This window comes from Protopterus annectens, chromosome 4.part0 (assembly GCF_019279795.1).
Source record: "Protopterus annectens isolate FY-2018-M chromosome 4.part0, PAN1.0, whole genome shotgun sequence".
NCBI lineage: Eukaryota > Metazoa > Chordata > Ceratodontiformes > Protopteridae > Protopterus > Protopterus annectens.
Window position 1 is genome coordinate 139,404,822 of NC_056733.1, and position 13,356 is coordinate 139,418,177.

Consider the following 13,356-nt stretch of genomic DNA (forward strand, 5'->3'; position numbering starts at 1 on the left):
TCGACACTCACATTGCCAAAGTGGTTAGGAAGACCTTCTATATTGCCCACCTTATCATGAAAGGATTCACATCTAGATCAAGAGAGGTCATTGTGCCCCTATACTCTTCCGTTATCGGGCCCATAATTGAGTACAATGCCCCATTTGGGATGTACCTTACCCGTCACCTGCAGCAGTTAGAAAGACCCCAAAAGTACCTCACCAAGAGGATCAAGGGCCTTAAACATATGTCATATGCTGCCCGGCTGAAGAAACTCCAGCTCTATTCAGTCGCATACTGCCTACTCAGAGGCGATCTATGCCTGATGTACAAGGCCATGTCCAATCCGGAATTAATGGACATGCTCCACCTCAGAAAATCCAAATCCACCAGAGCCACGAGAGTGAGAGATTTGAACCTCAACACAGAAATAAATAGGACGTGCTGGAGGGACAGATTCATAACCCAGAGGCTCCCTACACTCTGGAACAGAATCCCAGTCCATGTTAGGCAGAGCCTCTCACTGACTCTCTTCAAGAGAAATCTTGACGAGTGGATGGGAGATCGTAGGTTCACCCCAGGGGTCATTTCTGCGTCACTACTAGACAGAGGCACAGTAAACTAAACCCTAAATGGGCATATTATTCTCATTCCAAGGGGTGGCGAAAGCCACACACACTCTGGCTAGGCTTATAAATGCCCTAGGGCAGATAGCCTAGTATGAACCTATGAACCTATAAAAAAGGCACTATAGGGGTAGGAAGAGCCTTAACCAGTACTTGGAAACCTAGGGTTGACAGATGCAGGCCATCTCTGGCAAAGCATCATGGTCTGTTAATCATGTCATCCCAAGCAGAGAGATACTGGATCCCCTTAGAATGTCACCAGAAACTTAGCCAATTGTTAAAGTCAATCATTTTCTGCTTGTACTGTGGTATCATTCTGGGCAATGGTAAGATCCTGCTCAGGGCTAGGGTCATTCCTGCCTGGGCCACATAATCCAAGAGCTCATCCATGTCTCTTTTCATGTAGTCCAAGAAGGTGTGTCTCAGGTCATTCACATCCACATGGACAGTGACAGAGTCATACTTGTACTTGTTGCAGAGAGACCTGAGTGCGTGTGTTATGTGTCAGATTCTGCCACCTGATAGACACCTGACTGTTACCTTCTCCTTATTCAACCTAGTGAGTGGGACATCAGTGTGCCTCACTATTGAGTCACCTATGATTAGTGTAGTAAGAAAGCTGTTTTGCCTTAGGGGCTTAGGTTGAGGGGCACACTGTGTAGGTGAGCTGTGTGTCTTGTGATTTGTGCTGTATTGTGGTGGTTGAGTGCGTTTTTGCCTTGGAGGTCTCTGCTGTATGGTCAGATTTTTATTGAGAGCCTCCATGAAGGTGGGTGTGTGGTTTGTGTTTTTATGTAAGAGCTGTGATGGTGGGTGTTCTGGAGGGCTATGTGTTACATGTGGTGTGGTGCAGGTGTTGACCTTCTCCTCTTGACCAGCTATTCTGGTCTTGGCTTGAGAGTGCATGGCTTCCATTTTGGATATATAAGTGCATCTCTCACACGTCTGAGTGTTGGGAGGTTAGAGGAGAGGGATGTTCATCATGTTACACTGCTGCAGTCATCACACTTGGGTTATCCTGCCATTAGATGGTCACGCAGTCGGCCCGAGTTCCAAAGTCTTGGTCCGGCATCGGTTGCTGTCGCTTCTTCCCTGACGTCAGTGCGCCAGGGGTATATAAGATGCAGCCGATGCCATTTTCTTCAGTCTTTCTTGCCATGCGGTGCCCGATGCAAAAGCAGTTCGCAAGTGCCAGTTGGCCGACTCCTAAGATTTTCATTCCGAATCCAGAACCAAAGTCTTCTACAAAGCTAAGTACCCCGTTGGGGAAACTTTTTCTTGCCTCAGACCGATGTCAGTAAAAGTTAATAATTGTATTTCTTGTGGGAAGCAAATACCTCGTAAGGATTTCCATTCCTATTGTATCCCATGCCTAGGCCCAGACCACGACGTCACTGGTTGTCGGTTTTGTGCTAGGTTTAACAAGCGCACTATTAAATGTTGGTTTGATTTTGCCTGACATTATTTTGGCAGAAAATTCAATTACACCATGCCGTCGGAGCAACCAACGACTGGAATACACAAAAAGCGCAAAGACAAGGACAGGCATCCGAGGCCCAAAACTGACGACGAAGCCTCTGCTAGGCCAGTCACTGGTTCTCCGTTTTTCAGTGAGGCGCCTTCGCAGCCCCTGACGACCACTTCCTTGGAACCACAGGCCGCCTCTGACTCCCATGTGGAGATGGCTGGACCTTGGGATACACCAGACTTGAGACCTACCGAGACTAACCCTTCTGAGGGCTCCGGAGTAGCTGAACAACCCGCAGCTTCAGAGGGTGTTTTCAGGCCTACTCAGTTAATCATTAAATCTTCTGCTAAATCTAAACCAAAGAAACAGCTTCAGCATTCACCAGCACAGGCCTCCATGCCTAAGAAACAGATGCTCAAAATGGCCGAAGACCTAATTACTCTAATCAGGGGGTCCCACCCTCCTCCTGATAAAAGGCCTAGACAGGATGCAGACTATGACTCATCCGACCAGGTGTCCATCTCCTCAGATTCATCCCCAGACCTAGGATACTCTTTACCCCCTTATGAGGATTCTGATGCTAAGGAATCCATTCCTTCAGCCTCTCCACCAGAGGACTACTCCTTTGGGGAAACCTTACATACCATGCAGGAGCATTTCCATTGGGAGGGCCAGGATTACTCAGAATCCAAGAAAAGGCTCAGAGATTTCCTTTTGTTACCTCAACACAGACCCCTTGCTATTCCGCTAGTGTTAAATTTTGTGGATGATGTGTATGCTAAATCCAGCTTAAATCCTGATTCTTTACCTCCAGCTCCAGTTAAGCCAGACAGATATTACAGAGTCCCTGACTCTCATAAATTCCTTTATAAAAGCCCTGTTGCTGACCCTGAAACTATTTCCCAGGGTCCCAAAGGGGTAAAGGCCTCTACAGCAAAAAATCAAATCCCCTCTGATAGAGATTCCAGGGCATTACACAGATGGGGAAAGAAAGTATACACATCTGCAACTTTAGCAATGAGAGCACTAAATTGCCAGTTTCACATGCTTAAATATCAGCAATATTTGATGTCTCAATTGAAACAAAAAATGCTTCCAAATTCAGAACTTCCTAACTATAAGGAAATGCAGGATTTATTGCATGCAGCTGAACAAGTAGGAAAACATACTTTGCAATGCGGTTTTGATTCCTTAGAGGCCTCCTGTAGAGCAGCAGTTACATGGTCCATCATTAGAAGGCATGCTTGGTTAAAAGAACAGACCTTACCAGATCATGTTAAAGCAAAGTTATTGGATGCACCCTTGCAGCAGGATGTTTTATTTGGAGTTAAGGCAGAAGAGGTATTAAAGAAAATGGAGGATAAAGCAAAATCTATGCAAATGGTGAAGGATTTCTTACAGGTTCAGCCTCCTCGGTTTATCAGAAATTGGCCAACAAAGAATTGGTCCTTTCCAGTTTCAGACAGACCTCAAATGGGCAGATACAGACGTCCAAGGGGCAGAGGTCAACCACAAGGTACTTACAGGCCTCAACAATGGGGTACTTCAACCCAGAAAGAAGGGAAAGGCAGGCCTCCACCTTATAAAAAGCAGACCCAATGACTTCCCACTACAGCTGCCAAACATCTCTCTCTTTTCAGCCCCATTGGGAGGAAAACTGACACTTTTCAGTCACAATTGGTAATTAATCACCAAAGACAAATGGGTTCTCAATATTGTGTCTCATGGTTACAGGTTCCACTTTCACACTCTGCCAAGGTTAAAAGGAATGCCAAATCTGCCACCAAATCAATGGGCAGAGGCTCAAAGGCAAATGACAGCACTCATGGACATGAGAGCTATTCAAGAGGTACCAATACAGGAGCAAGGACAAGGATTTTACTCAAGACTCTTTCTGGTTCCCAGAAAGGACAAAGCGTGGAGACCCATTCTGGATCTTTCTTCTCTAAATACTTACCTGGATGTTCCAAAATTCAAAATGTTGACACTACAGCAGCTTCTTCCCATGCTGGGCAAAAAAGCTTGGCTTGTAACATTGGACCTCAAGGAGGCATACTGCATGTCCCTATCAGACAAAATTGCAGAAGATACCTCAGATTCTTAGCAGGTTCAATGCACTACCAATTCTCTGCACTGCACTTTCACTTATCTACTGTGCCCAGGGTCTTTACAAAATGCCTGGCACCAGTAATTGCATTTTGCAGACAAAAAGGAATTCAAATTGACCCATATTTGGACGACTGCCTTATTGAAGCAGAGAGCAAGGACATTCTTTTAAAGCATCTGGTGTTTGTAAAAAGACTGCTAATTTGCCTAGGGTACACAGTAAACAAAAAGAAATCAAAACTAGTGCCCTCACAAGAGATAATATTCCTGGGTGCCAGCTTAAATACAATGGCCCAGATGGCTTATCTCATGCCAGACAAGCAAAGACAACTGATTCAATATTTCCAATTAATGGCAACAAAGACTCAACTCCCTGCAAGAAAAATTCTGCAGGCCTTGGGTTACATGGCATCTTGCATACTACTAATTCCATATGCAAAACTGCATATGAGGAAACTACAATGGAACCTAAAGAGTGTCTGGTGTCAACACTGTCACAGTTTGGAAACAGTAATACCATTTATTCCTTGCCTTCAACAGGAGTTTTGATGGTGAGCTCAAGTCTGTCACCTCAACAAGGGACAGTCTTTCACTAAACCCACAGCCAGGCAAACACTGACAACAGATGCTTCGGATTACGCCTGGGGAGCACACGTGGCAGGAAAATGTATTCAGGGCAAGTGGAACGTAGAACAAAGGCATCTTCACATCAATCAAAAACATATGCTAGCTGTACAAAATGCCCTTATAGCTTGCAAGGACCTTCTGCATCCAGGACAACTTCTTCTAAGGACAGACAACACCACAGTTATGTGGTACATAAACAAGCAAGGGGGCACTCATTCATATCCCCCTCTGCAGACAAGCCATGACCTTGTGGAACACAGCTATAGCCTATCAAGTTCATCTGCAAGCACAATTCCTGCCAGGAGAGAAAAACACACTGGCAGACGACTTAAGCAGAAACATCATGGACCCACACGAGTGGAAATTAAATCCACAAATGTTCAGGATGATAACACAGAAATGGTGGAGCCTGGACATAGATCTGTTTGCATCCCCAATGAATTGCCAGCTACACAAATTCTGCACTAGGACTTACCACCCACAAGCATGGAAAGTGGATGCCCTCTCATTCAGATGGAAAAACCTACAAGTATACGCTTTCCCACCACTGCCTCTCCTTTCAAAGGTACTCATAAAAGCCAGACAAGAAAGGCCAAAGATGATCCTGATTGCCCCAGACTGGCCACGCCAGCACTGGAACCCAATCTTAAAGAACTTAGCACAAGGACCACCATGGATTTTGCCTCAAATCTCACAACTTCTGACTCAGCAAAACAATCAGATACTGCACGGCCAGCTCAAGACTTTAAACCTGGCTGCATGGCAAATTCCTTAGTCAAGCAAACAATGCCTCTCTCCAAAGCTGTTATGGATGTCATTCTGGAGGCCAGAAGGCCTAGTACCAGGAAAGCATATTCGGATAAATGGAAGAGATTCTGTGCCTGGAACCAGGTTCACAACCTTGACCCTCTTGTCCCAAATATTCCTCAGATACTACAATACTTGACTGAGATGCTGGACAAGGGCCTCTCCTTTTCATCCATTAAGAGCCATGCCTCTGCCATCTCTGCTAATTACAACATGGAACCACCTATTTTTTCTCATCCTATGGTAAAACAGTACCTCAGACAGGCTAAAAACATTAGATCGCCCCGTAGAGCACCAACTCCAACTTGGGATCTCAACTTTGTCTTTGGAGAAATTAACTTTACCTCCTTTTGAGCCAGCTAACTCAGCAGACTTAAAATATGTCTCTTGGAAAGCTGCTCTGCTCCTGGCAATAACCTCAGCGTGAAGAATTTCAGAATTACAGGCACTAATGGCAGTGGAACCCTTCATCATATTCCACCAAGACAGGGTGTCTTTAACTCATTCACTCCGGAGCAGCTCAGGAAAGGATGCCTGCTTAATTCCACCATAGGAATAACAGTGCAGCCTGAGCTCATTTTCAGAAAATCCATTTGTAAATCCATACAGAAAACAAATGTTCATAACTCTTTAACTGTAAGAGCTAGACTAAAAATGTAAACGCGAAAGTTGTTCAGCAGACACTGACCTTTTCAACAGGGTAAATGTTGACAGTGTATATCAAAGTCATTATTAAATATTTGGCAAGGAATGCTGATATTGTGCATATTTTTTACCTTTTTGGAAAAACAAAGCACAATATCTTGGTCAATGTCCCATGCAGACCCATACAATTTGAATGTAATTTGCTAATATGAATGGCAGCTTTAAAATGATACCTTAACCATTACTGTGTGATATTCCTTTCTGTAGATATTCACATAAATATGATTAATATATTATTTTTCATATTTGATTAACAAACAAAGCATAATATCTCATCACCTGTAACAGACAGAGCCTACATATCAGTGTAGAAGTTGTGCATCTGAATGTCAGCTTCAAAATGATGCATCATTTGCGTGATTACCAAGCTCCCTTGCAAAGATATGGGCATAATAATGAAAAGTATTGTAAAGGTACAATTTTCATAATCGTACAAGACTAAACAAACTGTGATATCTGTACATGTGTAGAGTGCACAGACATAGTTCTTTTACCATGTTGTAAGGAGTAACACTGTCTTCAAAATAAGGTATTACTTGGCACACTGACATGCACCCTTGCAAAGTTATTTACCTAAATATGAAAAAAATTCATAATTTCCATAACCTAAGTCCGAAACAAACTTTGATATCTGCACATGAGTACAACATACAGGCTCAATTCTTTTACCATGTTAGAACTGTAAATAATCTTTTCAAAATGAGATATTACTTAGCACATTCAGATGCTCCCTTGCAAAGTTATTTACCAAAATATGAAACAAAAATCATAATTTCCATAACCTAAGTCCGAAACAAAGTTTGATATCTGCACATGAGTACAACATACAGGCACCATTCTTTTACCATGTTATAACTATCAGTACTGTCTTCAAACTGAGGTATTACTTAGCACATTCAGATGCTCCCTTGCAAAGTTATTTGCCAAAATATGAAAAAAAAAATCATAATTTCCATAACCTAAGTCCAAAACAAACTTTGATATCTGCACATGAGTACAACATACAGGCTCAATTCTTTTACCATGTTAGAACTGTAAATAATCTTTTCAAAATGAGATATTACTTAGCACATTCAGATGCTCCCTTGCAAAGTTATTTACCAAAATATGAAAAAAAATCATAATTTCCATAACCTAAGTCCGAAACAAAGTTTGATATCTGCACATGAGTACAACATACAGGCACCATTCTTTTACCATGTTATAACTATCAGTACTGTCTTCAAACTGAGGTATTACTTAGCACATTCAGATACTCCCTTGCAAAGTTATTTACCAAAATATGAAACAAAATCATAATTTCCATAACCTAAGTCCAAACAAAACTTTGATATCTGCATATGAGTACAACAGACAGGCACTATTTATTTCCCATGTTAGAACTATCAATACTGTCTTCACAATGAGGTATTACTTGGCACATTCAGATGCTCCCTTGTAAAGTTATTTACCAAAATATGAAAAATAAAATCATAATTTTCATAACCCATGTCCAAAACAAACTTTGATATCTGCATATGAGTACAACATACAGACACCATGCTTTTCCCATGTTAGAACTATCAATACTGTTTTCAAAATTAGGTATTACTTGGCACACTGACATGCTCCCTTGCAAAGTTATTTACCAAAATATGAAAAAAATCATAATTTCCATAACCTAAGTCAGAAACAAACTTTGATATCTGCACATGTGTACACCATACGGACACAATTCTTTTATCATGTTGGAACTATCAATACGGTCTTCAAAATGAGGTATTACTTTGCACACTGACATGCTCCATTGCAAAGTTATTTACCAAAATATGAAAAATCATAATTTCCATAACCTGAGTCCTAACAAAACTGATATATGTACAAGTGTACAGCATTCAGAAGCAGTTGTTTTACCATGTACACGCATATGATTGTAAATATACACATGCTTGGTGTAGCCAACATACTGCTGAATGGGTACATGTAAAGAAAAAAAGCAAGGTAAGGACCTAAACACCTGTTCAAACTCAGCCTCTCCATGGGCTACGTACCCATAGAGTGGTGCACAGCAATGGTTATTCCGCTCCACAAAGGTGGAGCCACAACAGACCCCGAGAACTATCACCCTATAAGCCTGACTAGCTTGGTCTGCAAGGCTATGGAGCGCATCATCATGGAACTCATTAACAGAGACATTGGGAAGCTCCAAACACTAGACCCTACCCAGTTCACCTTTGTTAACGGCAGATCATGCCTCCTAAACCTGGTGGACCTCTTTGAGACAGTTGCCAAGGCTATAGATGAGGAAAAGATGGTACATACAGCCTACCTAGACCTTGCAAAGGCCTTCAACACCATTCCACATTCTGGTATTATAGACAAGCTCACCAGCCTGAACATAAACCCCTACATCACAAGATGGGTTGCCAACTTGCTCATGGACAGAACCCACATGGTGAGAGTTGCGGGAGCTAGGTCCAACTCTAAACCAGTTACAAGTGGCATCCCCCAGGGCTCAGTCCTAGGACCCCTCCTGTTCGGCATATACTTCTCAGAGGTACAGGCAAGCACAGGAGGACTATGGCTGACCAAGTTCGTAGACGACTGCAAACTAGGGGCTATAACTGACTCTCTGGCTGACACAGACATCCTCCAAAAGGGTCTCACTGAAATGGATACCTGGTGTCAAAATCATGGCCTCAAGCTAGGTCCAACTCTAAACCAGTTACAAGTGGCATCCCCCAGGGCTCAGTCCTAGGACCCCTCCTGTTCGGCATATACTTCTCAGAGGTACAGGCAAGCACAGGAGGACTATGGCTGACCAAGTTCGTAGACGACTGCAAACTAGGGGCTATAACTGACTCTCTGGCTGACACAGACATCCTCCAAAAGGGTCTCACTGAAATGGATACCTGGTGTCAAAATCATGGCCTCAAGCTAAATGCCAAAAAGTGCATAGCCATCCCATTTGAAAAAAAACAAAGTACCCACAAACTACCACATAGGTGGTAGTCCCCTAAATATGGAAGACATAATAAGGGATCTGGGGACCCAAGTAGATAGTAATCTCACCTTTGATAATCACATTGCCAAAGTGGTTAGAAAATCCTTCTACGTGGCCCACCTAATCACAAAAAAGGTATGCATCCAGATCAAAAGAGGTCATTGTGCCCCTCTACTCATCAGACCCATCATAGAGTACAATGCCCAGTTTGGGGTGTACCTTACAAGGCACCTGCAACAGCTGGAAAGACCACAGAAGTATCTCACCAAGATATATATATATATATATATATATATATATATATATATATATATATATATATATATATCGATATACGCACCTATATGCACAGATATATATATATATATATATATATATATATATATATATATATATATATATATATATATATATATATATATATATAAATGAATATCTACAGAAAAACATCAGGGGTTTTGGAGGATAGCTAGTTGATGAAGAATGACTACAAGCAGGGAAAAAACACAATCTGGCTTGTGCATTCATCAAAGTGATAATGACTTCTACTTATGTGAATAACAGTTACAGCAGCTGAGATTTTTACCAGAAAAGTGATAATGACTCACTGCTATATTGCAACTGTTATAATGACCTTCCTTTCAGTACTGCAAAGTTATGCATGCTCAGACAAAGGTGATAATTGCTTCACATAACCTGTTGACTAGGCATTCATTATATTACCTTGTGCAGCTGTTGTGTAACACAGACTCATTATCAGTAATGAGAACACCTGAGTAATTCAGTAAAATAGTACTGAGCCTTCCTCCCACCTATTTGTTATCAAAGTACCAAGCAATGAGGAATGACTCGTATTACAGTTCTTTGTCTACATCAGAAAATGCTGTGGTCAAGTCAACATTCTCGTGCATTTCACCTTCAAAGCACTTGGTTAGACTCACTAGGTCAGTGGACACTTTTGAAGGGAGACACAACGAGGTATTCATAGTGACTAAGGGGAATTAGGCCATGGCACCACAGAAAGTTCAGTTGTGTTAGATTTTATCATAACAATACTGCAGAATTCCTAACCTAAGGGATCTCCCCCCAAAGATATACCAATGTCCAGCCAGTGTACCAAAGCCTTTAGTACTTACAGGTATTGTACATCACACACACACACTCCCTTCACAAGGTCAAAACCATAGAGAAAAGGCTAGCAGAACCAAGTGCTGGCAGGAAAAGTACAGTTTTGTACCTACCATAAATGTAGATGATCGAGTGTTCACCCTGCTGCAGTCATCACACTTGGGTTATCTTGCCGTCAGGCAGTCTCGCAGTTGGCCTGAGTTCCAAAGTCTTGGTCCGGCGTCAGTTGCTGTCGCTTCTTCCCTGACGTTAGTGCGCCAGGGGTATATAAGAGGCATCCAACGCCATTTTCTTCAGTTTTTCTTTCTTGCCCCAGATGTCAGGTGCCCCCAATAGGTAGGCAAGATATATATATATATATATATATATATATATATATATATATATATATATATATATATATATATATTATTTGCTATATAAAAATGTACATATAAAAATAAAACAATACCTTCAGGCACAAGCAAATACACCACAGAGGTTGTATAGGATAGAAAGGTATAGATAAGTCCAGCTAGCTCAGAGGGGATGGAGGGAGGGTAACCTGGACTGCAGCAGGGTGAACACTCTAACATCTACATTTATGGTAGGTACAAAACTGTACTATGTTCATCGTGTTACCCTGCTCGGCCCCACTGGATACCACCTTTGGCATAAAGGAAGGGTTAGTTCGTAGAGACTCTGTCTTGATGAAAAATGAGGAAAGGCTCCACTGCCATTAGTGCCTTTAGCTCTGAGACTCTTCTAGCTGAAGTTATTACTAGTAGCAGGGCAGTTTTCCATGAAAGAAATTTTAAATCAGCTGAAAAAGCTGGTTCAAAGGGCGGCAGTGTAAGCTTTTCCTGAATGCACTGTCCTGCCATGTGTGTTCCCCAGGCATAGTCCGATGCTGCATCTGTTGTCATAGTTTGCCTGGCTGTGGGTAAGGTGAAAGGCTGACCCTTGTTGAGGTGACATGCCTGTGCCCACCATAGAAACTCCTGTTGAAGGCAGGGAATGAGTGGTATCATTGTTTCCAAGTTGTGGCTGTGCTGAGTCCATACGCTTTTCGGGTACCATTGTAATTTCCTCATATGGAGTTTTGCAAATGGTATTAGTATGCAAGATGCCATGAATCACAAGGCCTGCAGAATTTTTCTGACATCGGACTGAGGCAAGAAAAAGTTCCCCAACGGGGTACTTGGCTTTATTGAAGACTTCGGACTGAAATTCGATTCGAAAATCTCAGGTGTCGGCCGACCGGCACTTGCGAACTGCTTCTGCTTTGGGCACCGTGCGGCAAGAAAGACTTAAGAAAATGGCGTTGGATGCCTCTTATATACCCCTGTTGCACTGACGTCAGGGAAGAAATGACAGCAACCGACGCCGGACCAAGACTTTGGAACTCAGGCCGACTGCGGGACCGCCTGACGGCAGGATAACTCAAGTGTGATGACTGCAGCAGGGGTACCCGATGAATATCAGTCACATATTGCTGGCTATAATATACTAATGGTAGCAGTACTGAAAGAAATAATAATGTGGCAAGACTGGTGCATTGGGGATTGTGCAAACATTATAATGAAGTATCTGAAAAAAGCACTGGAAACATGAGCCACAAAGCATTATATAAAATGTTGAAGTGTATATCACATGGCATCACCCATTGCCAACAGTGCATAGATAGATGTGAGAAAACCAGATGTAGTAGTCCATGAAAAGACAAAAAGTAGCACTGCTGATTGAAATTGCTACACCTAATGCTGTATAAGGAGAAAGTCATAGTTAGTTGTCCGTCAGATACCAGAATCTGCCATATCACACATGCACTCAAGATTGTCTCTCAGGTACCAGAATCTGCCATATCACACACGCACTCAAGATATTACAATAGCTATACCTAGTAACTGTGGTGTCCTTTGTACTAAGAGACAATATTTAAAATATCAAGACATGCAAGCAGAAAGCACAGCAATGTGGAATTAAGACTTAGACAGCTCCAATAGTACATAGAACAAAAGAAGATTTTGAAATCACAGTTTAGAATGCTATTATTACAGATAGCTCCATATGAACCACAGAATGACAAACATTGAAGACTGACGTAATACTGATTTGATGAAATTTAATTACACATTTCTTAACATTTTTGTCAGAAGATTACTTATATTTTGTCATTATATTCTACACTATAAATACATGGAGGAAATAAAAAAAAATGAATACTCATTCAGCACTCATCCTTTATGCCAGCCAGACATCTCCTTTGTTTTGAGCTTAATCCTGTTACTGTTACAGCAGTGCTGTATAGGTCAAAAAAATGCTCTCATTTGATCACAGGGATATTATGACTAAAATGTTGTCCTATGACAACATTATAAAACAATGTGTAAACAACTCCCTCCAGCTCACTCCTAAAGTCCCTCAACCAATTTATAAGACAGCCACCTTTAAAAACCTGATCAACAAATCAGAGATCTTTACTGACACTCTCCTTGCTAAACAAAGACGTTCCTCTCCGTACCATGTATAAATCTATGTAACCATTACATCATATCCAAACATCTTTGTAACTGCACTGTGACAATATAGCAATAATGCACCATAATAAACACAAACAAACACTCTATTAACACTATATTACATATGGTTTCTCATGCACCTCATTTTGACATTACCAACTAGAAGTTTTTTGCCCCAGTAATAAAGCACATACATTTAACATGTATTTCAGTATGTAAAAGTAATTTACGACAAAATCATAAGACCGTTGCACTCTGAACAACTTTTCACACTCTAGCAGTCCGATGACTAGTCACCAAGATGGGGTCTAAGTAATGTAATCATATGTACTCTGTTGACAAGGAGCTGATTGTCACTATCCAATTACATTTTAACAGCCACAAAGTTTTTTTGTTAAATAGAAAGATTAAAACTAGACTGTACA

General features: G+C 41.6%; 1 protein-coding gene across 1 annotated transcript in view; it reads left to right on the forward strand.

Moving 5' to 3' along the window:
* The window catches only part of LOC122800226 (dynein axonemal heavy chain 17-like), a 17,083,451-nt gene that overhangs the window by 16,502,086 nt on the left and 568,009 nt on the right, over positions 1 to 13,356 (forward strand). The gene's annotated exons all lie outside the window — the stretch shown is intronic.